Below are 13,201 nucleotides of genomic sequence, written 5' to 3' on the forward strand. Positions count from 1 at the left end.
GCATCTCCAACATCTATTAAAATCTTTCTTGCTTATTCTAGAGGATTTTTTTGGTGTAATAAAACTTCTATGAATGAATTTCCATGGAAAAATGTTCCAATATGTGGAAGAAGAAGTATGGTAAACAGATCTGAGAATTAAAGTTTTATCATTTATATGTATTTGGGAGTTATTGAAATTGTTGATATATTTCCATAAATTGTTGCCTAATATTATTTGATCTGATCTAAGAGTTGTAAAATCTTGACAATGAGATACCATTATTATAGCCTATATTGGTGAAGTCAAAGAGGATGGATAATTTTTTTGGGGAGGTCTGTTATAGCAGGAAAATGATGTCTTTTAAATTCTGTTAAAATAAATTCTGTGAAGATTTGAATATTTAACCAGTTATTTGGTAGATATTATACCTGGCTAAAAGGTAGGTAGTATCATGAATATTATTAGTTCCTAAAAACTGATGCCAGAAAAATAACCCATTTTCTTCCATAGTTTTTTATTTTCATCATGTTAAAGGAATCAAAGCATCCCTTGGTTAAGATTATTGGAAACATTAGAATGGACAAATTGTTGTTCAAAAGATTCTTATTCATTACTTTTTTTAAAATTTTGTAAGATATATTTAATTATAAGAATAAGATGTGATTTTTCCTGCTCATTGTTGAAGAATTCTTTAATACCTATAAATAGCGTAATATTTTCAGAACAATATATGTTTTTGAAAAACTTGTCAAATTTAGTTAATAGTATTGTTTTGTGCAAATTTTTCCAATTTGAATGGTATTTTGGACCTAACCACAGACTTGTTATATTAAGAATAATGGCATCAGCATAAAGCTCAAAATTTGGAAAAAACAATCCCTCCTTCAATCCAGGTTTTATATTGCCAATCATATTTAATCCTTGTTTTTTTGAGGATACCATAGGAATTTAATTAATATAGTATTTATGTGTTTAAGTTGTTTTCTAGAAGGAGGAGCCAATAGTGTTTGAAGATAAAAAAGAATTTTTGGTAATAGAATCATTTTTATCAGAGATAACCTTTATTCTATAGTAAAGAACATTTTCTTCCATCTATTAATGTATTCTGTGATTTTATTTAATAAAATGTTATAATTTATATTTATAGTGTCTTTCCATTTAGACAGAATATGAACCCCTAGATATTTCAATTTATCACTGGTCCAGTTAAAGTTATTGTAATTAGATAGAGTGTTATTCATTTTTTTATTGATGAGAATAGTTTCTGTTTTGTTTTGGTTAAATCTAAGGTTTGAGATTTCCTCAAAGAGTTTTAATGATCTGATAATGTGGTCAATAGATGAATCAATATTTCCAATAGTTAATAAGATATCATCTGCAAAGAGTAAAATTTTAGAAGAATAGTTCTCATTAACATCAAAACTTTTTATGTTTATATTGTTTCTTATAAAATTAGCAAATGGTTCTATTGCTAATGCAAATAGTAGTGGGGATAAAGGGCAACCTTGTCTAGTGCCTTTTAGAATTTGAAGTGGGCCAGATAAAAAAGTGCCAATTTTAATATACGCTATAGAACCTTCATATAATTTTTTTAACAAGTTTAAGATTTCCGAGGAGAAATTATGTTCTTTTAATACCATAAATAAGTATGTCCAGTTAATAGAATCAAATGCCTTATCTAGATCTAGACTGATGAGTGATAATTTTTTTTTTATTTGCAAAATCTATTAAAGTTAGAAGTCTAATGGTATTATCCTGAACTTTTCTGTTCAGTATAAAACCTGTTTGATCGTTGTTTATTAAAGTCGGCATCATTTGATTTAATCTGTTTGCTAAAATAGACGTAAATATTTTATAATCTATATTTAATAGGGAAATAGGACGATATGATGAAACAAATTTGGAGTCCTTATCTTGTTTTAGAATGGGAGAAATTAGCAAATATTTCCAAGAAGGACAAAGTTTGTCACTTATTCGAAATTCTTCAAGTGCTTTCATTAATATCTTCAAAGCGGAATCAGGGAAAATTTTATATAATTCACCTATTATGCCATCAAGACCAGGGACTTTATTATTTTTAAGATTTTGTATTCTTTCTTTAACTTCTATTAATGTTATTGATTTTAGTAATCTATTATTTTTAAGTAATCTATTATTTTATTCTTTAGAAAGTTTATTGTTTATATTGTTTTTTTAGAAATGCTATTTTTGAACTATTATTAGTAAAGTTTAAGTTTGCTTTATTCATTGTTTCATGATATGAACGAAAAATCTCTAAAATATCTTTTAGATCTGAAGAAGGTTTTGAATTGTGTTTAGATGTGTCTAATATTTCAATTATGTGTTTACTCTTGTGAAAACTTTTCGTTTTGGCTGCTAATCTATGCATATGTTTTGGATTAGATGAATAAGATTGTAATTTTAACCTCTCTAAATTAATTGCTACTTTATGACTAAGAATTTCTAAATATTTGAGATTTAGTTGTTTTAATTCCAGATTCGAGCCCACTTCTTTGGGGTGTAAGTTCTTTTTTAAAGTGTCAATTTTCAATTGTAGATTTAATAATTCTTTGTCCCATTCTTTCCTTTTATGTAAATACCAGGTTTTTATTTTCCCATATATATAAGATTTTAAAGAGTCCCAAATAAACACTATATTTGTGTTATTATTATTATTAAGTTCGATATAATAGTTTACTTCCTTTACAAACCATTCTTTGAATCCTTTTATCTTAATAATATAGACTGGTAGTCTCTGCCAATGAATGAGATCATTTGGTTTAATTTTAATTTTAAATGGTATGGCGTTGTGGTCTGACAGAGGACATGATGTAATCACTACATCTTGAGTCTTAGATAATAGGCTATCTGATATAAACACTTTATCAATAGTCGTCTGTGTACCATATCTATAAGAAAAGTGAGTAAAATTGAGAGACCTCTGCTATTTGATCATGTATATGTCTTTTAGGTTATGAAATGAGACAAAATCTATCATTTTTTTGGCTGATGCAGGTATCTTAATATTGCTGACATTAGTGGTATCTTTAGATGATAGAATACAATTAAAATCACCTGCCAAAATGATATCTCCTTTAGAATTTGCTGTTATTATTTCCAAATATTTGTTTGTAGATTTAGCACAAATACCAGGTAGCCAGTACATATTTGCTAAAGTAAAATATTTCTTATTCAATTCCAGTACTACTAAACACAACATACCATTTTTATCAGAGAAACTGTTAATTATTTTAGGCAGTGGTAATGTATTTTTCCACAAAATCATGGTTCCTCTTCTCTTTGTTTGGAAATGAGATTCAGCTAGAATACTATAACCTTTAAAAACATGTTTTCTAGATCTTTCTGAATAATGTGCGTTTCTTGCAAAAATATAATGTCAGCTTTATTTGATGCTAGGTATTTGAGTAACCTTCCTCTTTTAGTAGGGTTATTAAGACCGTTTGTATTCATAGACAGACATTTAAACCCAGACATTGATTACTTTAAGCTTTTGATGGATAAATACTATTCTGGACTTAATTAACAAGTAATGTTCAGAGAAGATGAAAATATAACTATATACAAACTAACCATGGAACATATAGTTCCTGGATTGATGAAGAAGTCATCAATACCACCCTCTATCATCCTTAGTGTTCAAGACTATCGTTCTCTAATGCTACTACCTAATATTTTATTGAATCAACAAACTACAACCAATTAATTCTCCAGGATGAATAGGTATTACTATGTAGGTGATATTGTGGAAAAACATGTAATTTTCAAAATTTTTAAGAACAGTGTCATTAAACTTGTATCATGACATAGTATATCATATTCATTTATATCTATTCTATACTAATACAGATCTTAATTTAGTATACTACATTAGATCAAAACCTACTTAACCAGGAATTCAGTAAAGAAGTTTATGTATAAAAATAAGAAAATTTATCATGTAACAAAACATTCCAGTATGAACTTATCTGTGAAATCACAACAGTGGTAATATTTACTATAGATTCAGGATATTAATATATAGCCTATAGGCTTATTTAAAAAAAAAACATATCTGATTAACCTTAAATAATTTCTTAAGGTATTAAAGATATTTAAAATAAAGAGGTACTAATGAGATTTTTTTTACATGAGAAGATAATATTTTAGTTGCACAAATATCTATGCAGGTATAGAGATCTATGTAATCATCAAACACATTAGCTTTTCTTTCCAAAGATGTGAGTCTAAAGAAACTATGTAGAGTAGCTTGATTTTGATAAAAATATTATATAATGAAGTCACAGCTTTTAACCTTCAAAGACATTTCAGTTTTAGAGGTTATAGTAATAATGTGTTCCCTTAAGTTGTCCTTTTTAACAAAATACATTAACAAATTTTACCATTTTTTTTTCAGTTAGAGTGGCAGTGGTTAACATGCAATATATATTTTGCTAGAAAATGTAGTCTACAGACAGTAAAACATTCAATATTTTATGAATATTAGTGAAAATGTCAGATTGTAGTATGCACTTATGTAGCTGGAGGTGGATTAAGTAGAGCCCAATTTCACCATTCACTATAAATCCAACATAATGCAAACTATTAATTAGAAAAGCAATTAAAAAGTAAAGGTTACCTTTGGAAATAACAACTGTCCTCATGTCCTGATGAAAGTAGTAACTATAAGTCAAGAGTAGCCATCCCCACTCTGCACCGCCCCCCCTAACAGTCTTCTACTACTATCACTGACTAGTGAGGCAAAAGCATCACTTCAGTAACAACTAAGATCGTTCTCTAAGCTGAACTGTCTCCTTTTCTTTGGATCCGGAATTTACCTGCCCCAATATATTATTTCACCCTTTTATAACAGAATTTTTATTTATTGTAATGGTCTGTCTTCAGCTTCAGCTTCCCCATTCCAGCAGTATTGCCATCAACCAACAACTCATATAATCAATAAGATTGGGGACAAAGATATCAAGATGAAAGCACAGAAAATACATAGCTGTCCCAAAATCTACTTTAAAAATAATAAAAACACATTAAACCCCAGTAGATAATGTATTTTGGTGACTTTATAACCACTGCATATGTCGCTTTCTGCTCTACTAACCAAAAAGGATCAGATGACCTAGTCTATGTTTTCACTGTATCTGTTAGCTACAGCTGCCAACTAATGATCAAGTGTAAACTAATTTGTAAAACATGCCATCAGAAAACGTATTATGAAGGGAACAATATAGGCATCAACATTAGTTTAGTAAAAAGGACCTTTATATATGTCTATGTTTTTTATATATTTTTCTTTATCGCTCTTGGTATGCGATAAAGAATTCAGTTGTTCCGTTTTCTTTTTCTTTTTTTCATGTGAAGATTTCTGGTAACGTGAATACGTAACCAAAGTTCATATGACAAAAGAGACTTCGAGAGAGTACATGCATAACTCTCTTTCCTTCTCCTTTAACATTTGAATTTTGGCGGTTAGAAGCTCGCACTAGGGAATCTGCAGCAAGCTATGATAACTGTTCATGAGATACTCGTGATGTGCATTTTGTGAGAGAAAAGAAAAACAGAATATGTTACTCAAAAAGCATGTATATGAAGTACAATAAAAAAAAAAAAACAACTTTGCCCCGTTTTATATAGATATAAAATTCTCTGTAACTATCAGTTTTACTGACCAATGTATCCGATATCAAGCACACAAACCCTCCTGTCCCTGTAACACACACTCCACCAGGTTTCATCAGAAAATACATCTCCTTTTCCCTCTCCGTCAGCAGATGGACCCACAAACCACATTTAGTAAAGACACAAACCTCTCAAGTGTATGAGAATGTATTTTTACATGTCATGACAGATTCTTAGAAAGAAAACAATCTTCTCTATTGTGATAAAAAACAATTTCCAATACCTTTTAAACTATTTAGAACAAGTCACATTAAGTTATATCCGTTAGATCTAAAAAGACCCAAGCATAATATGACATTTAACAGGAGAGAAATCCCACTGATGCAAAAAAGGGGCTACACTTTCATTTAATTGCACTGAGTTGGGGAGCTGTCATTTCACTTATCGGAGCGATCTATATAATCGGAATCTAATACACATACACATACAGTATCCGGTATTAAGGGGGTTCTTGTTTTAACCAATATTTCTATGGTATTGCTACATTGCACCTATGTAGTTGTCAACTAATAATACACTCTGTCAAGGGAAGATTTAGAATTTTAACATCTATGTTTAACATTCTAGTGTATTTGTGTTAAAGGCTTTTAAATAGCAAATAAATTAAAAAATAAATAAATAAATAAGCATACTTAATAAATATTAAATGATTTTTACCTTAACATGTATGTTTTTCCCAGAAGTAGGTGATTTATAGCACAGAAATTTTGGGATTTGAAGGGATTGTATTATTGTATAAAACCTGTTTGATATTTGTATTATTTACCCTTAAGCTTCTTGCTTGTTTTATCAATCGATAACATTTTTCCATTTGTTGCCTGCCTTTTTAAACTAGGTAATGAGATGTCCATATCTTCAGTATTTTCCAGAATCTTATTCTTTTTCACATATTCAGAGGCGTCATCAAGATTATTAAATATTTTATTCCTTCAGATAGATGTATTTTAATTCTGGCAGGAAAAATGATTTGTGCTTTAATTTCAGCTTTCTTCAGATTTTTAATGAGAGGAATGCAGGCTTTTCTTTTAGTTATTATAGTAGAGGTATAGTCATTGTCAAATCTTATGTTTTGTCCATTAATTTGTATAGGATTACCTGCCCACGCTGTTCTCAGGATTAAGTCCTTGTCTTGAGATGATAAAAATTTTACAATGATGGATCTTGAAGCATTTGGATTTTTTGACACAGACATATTTGACAATGACCTATGAGCTCTCTCTATCCCAAAAGAGAGAGATTCAGGTAGGTTTAGTGTCTTAGGCAACCAGTCATTCAAGAACTGTATTGTGTTATTTCCTTCCATTTTTTCAGGTATGCCATATATTCTAATATTATTTCTTCATGACCTTGATTCTAGGTCCTCCACTTTATCTGAAAGTGCGGTGTTTTGCTTTAGTAAGAAGTCAATCTGGTTATCATTTTCATGTTGTCTTCCATCTATTTCATTAAGAGATTCTTCAATGTCTGTTATCTGGTCTGTGTGTCTTGTTATTATCTCCTTGAATTCTTCAATCTGCTTTCTATTTTCTTTCTTCATGTTTTCCATGATTTTTTCTAAATTGTCCATTTTCATGGAAAGATCTTGAATACTAGATATTATTGGTTGTAATTCTTTCTTCATGGAAGTTTCCTGGAGAGATGCTTTTGAATGACTCATGGCTGAAAGAGTCTGTTATATTCAGCTGCTGTACTTCTGACAGGATGTAATTCACTTTCTATTCACCAAAACTGAAATATTTGTAGAAAAAAAGAATCCACTGTATCTAAATATATAGGTGAAAGAAAACTTAGATGTTTTTAAAATAATATTAAGAAAATTTCCTGTCAGAGAAATTTGTATTAAGCAGAGCATCAAAAAAGTGCTGCTATCTCTCTGACATCTTGGCCACGCCCCCCTACATGAGGCAATTTCTACATTGCATCAAGTTGCCCAGATTCATCAGATAGACAGGAGAGAACACTAGGAGCTGACCGTTGGACAGGCCTGAATAAAAAACTATTTTCCTCTAGATAAGCGAGGAAAGTGAGTACAAGAGCTGTTTTTCTCTAAGCAAGTGAGAAAAGTAAGTAAAAAAACTGTTTTCCTCTAGGTAATGAGGAAGATTGAGTGCTATAGTAATTACTAGCTTATTTAGTGCTTACAAGTTCTGAACAAGTGCTGAGCAGGAATAAGCAAATTTTAGTGCTAAAACTAAGAATCTGTATCTGCACTAGACGAGTTACCGGACAGAAACAAGTGCAAATGCAGGCTTTCAAATCAGAAAGTTGAGAGAGATGGAAGAGATTGCCCAAACGGCCAATAACTACAATTTCTGGACCAGAACCACTCCTTATGTGGTAGACAGGTTACCTAGTGCTTACCACTCCCACTGATAAGCTAGAAGGCATCCCTCCATCACAGAAATGCTTGGGGGGGGGGCTCAGAAGCTTACATACAGTCCTGGATACAGCAAATCTGTATCTGGAACACTAGTTACAGGAAATGGGAATGCAGCTTGGCATTTTGCTCTCAGCACAGCACCACACAAACATGATTTTTAAATAAATAAATAAATAAATAAAACAAAGAAAAAAAAATAAAATAAGAACAAAACAAAGGACATTACAGGCAGCCTAATTCTCATCTGCAGCCATGGTTAGCACTACACCTCTCCCTACATTAATTCAATAACCATGTTCCTCAGGTCTCCATCAGCAACACACCATCCTTAATATGCGTGGCATGCTGTCGAGGGGAAACCATGATCAAGACTACAGATACATTCCATGTAGGCTCTACACAGTGCCTGGATGGATTGTATTAAATTCTGGGGCATAGTATTAGCTAATTTGCATGTTTCTAATCATAATGTTTTACTGCTTGTGCTAAAAGCAGAGTGTAGTGGTGTCTTCTAGTGGCCCATGCATCACATTGGAACAGACACCATATGTAAAAAGAAAGAAGCAAAGTGACTGGGCTAAGATTTTCACTAACCATGAGCCAAATATGAGCCAAATAATAACAAAAAGTGGAAGTTTATCAAAAGTTGGTAAAGTGCTTTCATCCTTTATGACTTCATCAGACACCATATGTCATAACTGTCCAAAGGTTTACAGAATATCCCTGATGCTGCTTCATATATTTGCTCATTTCATTTGTAAAAGTTTAGATTTTTTTGGTAAATCACAAAGGCTTACAGTGAGTCAGCAATGTCAAACACAAAGATGTCATGCTTCTTATTGTTAAGGAACTGCACATTGATGTAAGATAATTTTTTATGTGAATTAGAATAATATTTAAAAAATGTCCATGCCTGTGGCCATTTAACATCCTATTATTTGCCCAGCATTCTTGAATGATGATGTTAAGAAGTATTTCAAGAATCCTCATCACCACACATACATACACACACACACACACGCACACACGCACACACGCACACACACACACACACACACACACACACACACACACACACACACACACACACACACACACACACACGCATACATGCACACAAACAAAAAAACGCACACACACACACACATACAAATTCACTTATTCTTACATTCCCCACCACTTCCCATTATCCCCACCACTATATCTCTGCTGATTGTTAGTGCTCAGCTTCTCCCATTGACTTCTGTAGGTCAACACAGTCTTTTTGGCTGAGTTACATTTTTCCATCTGATTGCGATAAGTTACATTGCCAAGCAATTTTGTGAGTAGTTTAGCAACGTAAATCAGTAGCCACAGGTATTTCTGGGACAGATTGTGAGTCTAATTAGAATTAGCTCATGAAAAATGACTACAAGGGGGTGTGGCCAAGATGCCAGTCTGATAGCAGCAGAAATCCATAGCTCTGCTTAGATTTTAATATCCTGACAGGAAATGTACTTTAATTTTTAGAAAAATCTAACTAAAAGTATACTAAAAGATAGATTAACATAGACTCTTTATTATTTTCTAAAAAAATAATACATAGTCAAGAGAATGTTTTAATTATTCCTGTCAAGAAGTTTTCTACTGGAGATCTCAACATGAGCAACTCGAAGAACCCCCACCAGGAGAGTGCAGTGAAGAAAGAACTACATCTTATAATAACAAACATCCATGAACTGTCACTAAAAACATGAGCAACATGAAGAACCCACACCAGGAGAGTGCAGTGAAGAAAGACCTACATCTTATAATAACAAACATCCAAGAACTGTCACTAAAAACATGAGCAACGTGAAGAACCCCCACCAGGAGAGTGCAGTGAAGAAAGAACTACATCCTATAATAACAAACATCCAAGAACTGTCACTAAAAACATGAGCAACGTGAAGAACCCACCCCAGGAGAGTGCAGTGAAGAAAGAACTACATCTTATAATAACAAACATCCAAGAACTGTCACTAAAAACATGAGCAACGTGAAGAACCCACACCAGGAGAGTGCAGTGAAGAAAGAACTGCATCTTATAATAACAAACATCCATGAACTGTCACTAAAAACATGAGCAACGTGAAGAACCCCCACCAGGAGAGTGCAGTGAAGAAAGAACTACATCTCATAATAACAAACATCCATGAACTGTCACTAAAACATGAGCAACGTGAAGAACCCACACCAGGAGAGTGCAGTGAAGAAAGAACTACATCTTATAATAACAAACATCCATGAACTGTCACTAAAAACATGAGCAACGTGAAGAACCCACACCAGGAGAGTGCAGTGAAGAAAGAACTACATCTTATAATAACAAACATCCAAGAACTGTCACTAAAAACATGAGCAACGTGAAGAACCCACACCAGGAGAGTGCAGTGAAGAAAGAACTACATCTCATAATAACAAACATCCATGAACTGTCACTAAAAACATGAGCAACGTGAAGAACCCACACCAGGAGAGTGCAGTGAAGAAAGAACTACATCTTATAATAACAAACATCCATGAACTGTCACTAAAAACATGAGCAACGTGAAGAACCCACACCAGGAGAGTGCAGTGAAGAAAGAACTACATCTTACAATAACAAACATCCAAGAACTGTCACTAAAAACATGAGCAACGTGAAGAACCCACACCAGGAGAGTGCAGCGAAGAAAGAACTACATCTTATAATAACAAACATCCAAGAACTGTCACTAAAAACATGAGCAACATGAAGAACCCACACCAGGAGAGTGCAGTGAAGAAAGAACTACATCTTATAATAACAAACATCCAAGAACTGTCACCAAAAATGGACAAATTCAAAAACAAAATGGATATTATCAAACAAGAGTGCAGTAAACAACTGGAACTTCTAAATGGAATAGTTTCTAAATGGAATGATTGGATGTAACAACGCATGATTATTTATTAATAACTCTGGATGTGAATAATTTATTCACATCAATTCCCAACGACTATGGCATACAAGCAGTGAGAGAATTGATTACAGATCATGCAGATTTTAGCACCAACAAACAGATTTTGATCAGCCAATTGTTAGAGATCATTCTTTATAACAATTTGTTTATTTTTAAGGACAAGTGTTATTTACAAAAATGGGGGGTTGCCATGGGCACCCCCTGTGCCAACACCTATGCCAACTTGGCAGTTTATTTCTGGGAAAAGAGTTTTCTTTTTAATAACAATTATTTTACCCAGATTAAATTGTATAAAAGGTTTCTTGATGACATTCTTATTGTTTGGGAGGGTACTTTGTCAGAGTTTGAATAATTTTTTTATCTATCTAAACTCTACCACCACGTTCCTTACATTTACCATGGAAGCATCCAGAGAAAGCATAAACTTTCTGGATGTTACCCTAACATTGTGAAATAAAGGTGTCTTAGTTCCATCTTTATATAGAAAAGACACCTGGAAAAATAGTCTTTTATCTTTTGATAGCATGCATCCCAGACATGTTTTTCCTGGGATTGTAAAAAGTCAATTTATAAGGTTATCCAGGATTTGTAAGGACTATGTAATATTGGGGGTAGAAGCGGACAAAATGGAGAATTTGTTTATACACAGAGGTTATGATCCTAAATTAGTTAGGGACATCAAAGTTGGAATCTTAGGTCCGACAAGTTATTCTGATACTATTGATAGTGTCCATGTAGGAGTTAAATATAGTAAATCAGTATGTGATTTTAAAAGCAAGAAGTTGTCCTGTATTTTGAAATACACTAGTGATATTATGTTTGTTAAGGAGGTCATTAGAAAGAATTGGAATGTTCTTATTATGGAACAGTCCATTAGGAACATTGTAGGTGATAAACCTTGCTTTATGTACAGAAATAGTGATAATCTAAAAAAGATTCTTTGCAATGACCAGACATTGAATACTCTGTCCAAATTACCCTTTAGCAATAGGGTTGGTACTTTTCCATGTAATCATTGCACTAGATGTAAATACATTAGTACTGAGCAAATTTTTTGTCATCCTACTTTGAACTGGGTTTTTAAGCCCAGGTCTTTTGCCACATGTAATACAAGCAACCTTGTTTATTTAGCTACTTGTCTGAATTGTGATGCATTTTATGTGGGACTCACCAAAAGAAGATTGTCTGACAGAATGTATGACCATTTATATGACATTCGTAAGGGCAATTAACTTAATGCCCTAGCTAAACATGCTCTAGACAATAAGAGTCATCATTTCTGTTTCAGAGTTCTGCAGATTGTTTTGGCTAACAATAGAGGTGGAGACCCACTGAACTATCTTGCCATAATAGAACTAAAATGGATATTGAGACTGAGTGCTCATTTGCCCCCAGGTCTCAATAATCATGTCACTATTAAACCTATTTTAGATAACAGGAGATGTTGAAAATAGGTTGCTATTGGTCCTATGTATAGTTAGGCTGTTCTTTTGATTTCTTTGACGTTTCCATTTTGTTGGTGGCCTCATGTTCTGGATTATTATATTGCCGGTTTTTGTTTTGATATGTCACTGCCCCATTCAATCATAAATCATATACCATATTTTATATTTTATATTTATTGACATATGTTCAATTCACTTTATTTTTATTTTATTTCATATTATCTAATTCATTCCATTTTATTTTGTTTTTGTCACACATTCATTCATATATTTAATTCATTATTTACACATTCATTACATCATTCTAATTTCATGTGACACATGATTATGTATATAGTATTCACATTTACTGTCTTATCATTTTACATTGTATTTGTGGACGTAAACGTTTTATTACACTTTTACGTACCAGGTGATGAACACCATTTTTCTTCTGCTTGAGACAATGTAATAATGAATAAGTAATTTGTTTTACGAAAATATTAAATTATATTTTTTCAAAATGAAGTTTTCCAGTTATTTAGTGTTTTTAGCTTTATTTATATTTTGATTTTTATGCTGTGGAAGCACAACATTTTTGAAGCTGCATAGTTTCTTTTATTGAGGCTTTGCGTTAGGGATGATTTGACTAGTCCTAAGGAGATGACAGCAGTGTTTCGCTGCTATCATAGACTTTTTATTTTTGCCTTTAAGGTTTAAGCAAGGTTGTATTAATTGTCTTGCTACTTCATCATTGTTAT

This window comes from Protopterus annectens, chromosome 3.part0 (genome assembly GCF_019279795.1).
Source record: "Protopterus annectens isolate FY-2018-M chromosome 3.part0, PAN1.0, whole genome shotgun sequence".
Classification (NCBI taxonomy): Eukaryota; Metazoa; Chordata; order Ceratodontiformes; family Protopteridae; genus Protopterus; species Protopterus annectens.